General features: G+C 57.0%; 1 non-coding gene across 1 annotated transcript in view; it reads left to right on the top strand.

Moving 5' to 3' along the window:
* The first annotated feature begins 1,818 nt into the window (after positions 1-1,818).
* LOC126125792 (small subunit ribosomal RNA) overlaps positions 1,819-2,500 on the top strand; it is a 1,909-nt gene continuing 1,227 nt past the window's right edge. Inside the window, exon 1 of the ribosomal RNA XR_007526606.1 lies at positions 1,819-2,500. This exon is cut by the window's right edge and continues 1,227 nt beyond it. This is a non-coding gene — a ribosomal RNA (small subunit ribosomal RNA).

Here is a 2,500-nt window from a genome sequence, read left to right as displayed (position 1 = left end):
CCTTAACCTAACCCACGTTGTGCCTTAACCTAACCCACGTTGTGCCTTAACCTAACCCACGTTGTGCCTTAACCTGCTCTGTAATTGGCATATGACACGTTACATTAATCTAGTGTTGTCTAACCACAACCCTCTGAATATAGTTCGCTACTCGCACCGCCCACCCTCTTGTGTGTCGTTTCATGTTGAACACTTCGCAAGTGTTGCTTACTTTTTACATGCTCCCGCTGTACACTGTAATGTGGACAACTGCAGGATGTACATCGCCCCCCCCCCTCCACCCTGCCTTCGCACGCTGGTCGTTCAGGTGCTTGCGTGTTCAATGCCCTTCGCAGCTGTTCACTGGCATTCGCATGTCGAAGCGCTCAGTCTACGTCGTGGTACGGCCTGTGTCCACTGTCCGCTGATATCGTAAGCTTAATCCTCACATTGTACTGCACATAGGTCCGTATGTACTGAATGATACGCTGTGGCACATGTGTGACCGTACGACTGCGCCCAACAACAGCGAACCATACGGTCCAAATGTTGTGCACTCAGCCACGTGCCGTCTCCCCATAACAGCTACATTGCAGTGTGGTACGCCATAGAGACGTGTGGGAGTAACGGACGCCCTGGATGGCGATCAGCATGAGCCGTCTGTTGATGTAGTGGCGCGTGTATTCAAACGTAGTCGTCTCTTCTCACACAGTGTGATAGCATGGTGCACCGCGTTCCACATCTGCGACATGGTACAGATGCTGGTTGACAGTCGGTCTCGTAATGGACATCGCATACGTAGGGGGCCACCTCCCACGTGTTCTCTAGTCGTGCACATTTTGTTGCGTGTATGTGGGCAGACGTAGTGTGTCGTGACACCTAACAGACAGGTATGCAATAATCGTTGCATTTGCAAACTGGGATGGACGTCTACGTTTGCTGGTGACGTGACGCAACGCAAATGAACAACTGGTAAACCCATTGTGGTGCGGTTGTTGTTGCTGGAGGTAAATCAGTAAGGGCAAATCTGTGTGTGAAGCGATACGCGGCGGTGGCTGGGTGGGACCGTCCCCGGCCGGTGAGGGGGGGCCGCCCGGCGTGCTGGCCGCGCGGTGCGTGGGCGCACGCGCTACAGCCGGCTGGTGGGGGCGCCCAGTGGCAGGCGCGCCGGCCGACGGACGCGGCAGGCGGCGCAGCTGCGCGCCGGGGCACCCTGCGCGCGGCGCCGGGCGGCCAAAGTGGGTCCTCGCGGGCCCGGTGCGAAGCGCGGTGGACATCTGCAGTGTGCTGGTCCGACTGAGGACTGTGTGCGTTGAGGATGCGCCGCCGCCCGGCACTCGGCGCCGCGACGCCGTCTGCTGCTCGGTCGCCCCAGCGGTTCTCGCTGGTGGTTTGTATCGCAGTTGTGCAGACGTGTTGGCACGTGCGCTGTGCTGGGAGAGTTCGCTTCGGCACCCACGTGGGGCCTTTGCCCTTCTGTGGCGCTGGCGTTGGAGCTGCCGGTCACCGTAGGTGGCGCGTGTTGTCTCCCGCCGGCAATGCCACGACAGCACGCTCCCGGGCCTCTGTCGGCAGCGGCAAGCTCAGTTGGGAGCACGGGTGGTCGCACCTAAAGCGTCTACTCGCCTAACTCCGGGCGATTGCGCCTCTCTCGAACCCGACCAAGTACTTAGGACGGCGCTGCGCGCCGCCGGGACCTGAGAGGGTTTCGAGGTGTATTGTACAGGGGAGCTCAGCCTCCTCCTGTTTGCAGAATAATTGAGCGGACGCTTGCGTGTTCGCGCGGGCCCCTGGGACACACTCCCGGGCGGCCGGCTGCTCAGCTCTAGTTGACGCAGCTCCCTGGTTGATCCTGCCAGTAGTCATATGCTTGTCTCAAAGATTAAGCCATGCATGTCTCAGTACAAGCCGCATTAAGGTGAAACCGCGAATGGCTCATTAAATCAGTTATGGTTCCTTAGATCGTACCCACGTTACTTGGATAACTGTGGTAATTCTAGAGCTAATACATGCAAACAGAGTCCCGACCAGAGATGGAAGGGACGCTTTTATTAGATCAAAACCAATCGGTCGGCTCGTCCGGTCCGTTTGCCTTGGTGACTCTGAATAACTTTGGGCTGATCGCACGGTCCTCGTACCGGCGACGCATCTTTCAAATGTCTGCCTTATCAACTGTCGATGGTAGGTTCTGCGCCTACCATGGTTGTAACGGGTAACGGGGAATCAGGGTTCGATTCCGGAGAGGGAGCCTGAGAAACGGCTACCACATCCAAGGAAGGCAGCAGGCGCGCAAATTACCCACTCCCGGCACGGGGAGGTAGTGACGAAAAATAACGATACGGGACTCATCCGAGGCCCCGTAATCGGAATGAGTACACTTTAAATCCTTTAACGAGTATCTATTGGAGGGCAAGTCTGGTGCCAGCAGCCGCGGTAATTCCAGCTCCAATAGCGTATATTAAAGTTGTTGCGGTTAAAAAGCTCGTAGTTGGATTTGTGTCCCACGCTGTTGGTTCACCGC

Source organism: Schistocerca cancellata, unplaced genomic scaffold (genome assembly GCF_023864275.1).
Source record: "Schistocerca cancellata isolate TAMUIC-IGC-003103 unplaced genomic scaffold, iqSchCanc2.1 HiC_scaffold_439, whole genome shotgun sequence".
Lineage (NCBI taxonomy): Eukaryota > Metazoa > Arthropoda > Insecta > Orthoptera > Acrididae > Schistocerca > Schistocerca cancellata.
This window is presented reverse-complemented; position numbering and strand designations above follow the sequence as displayed.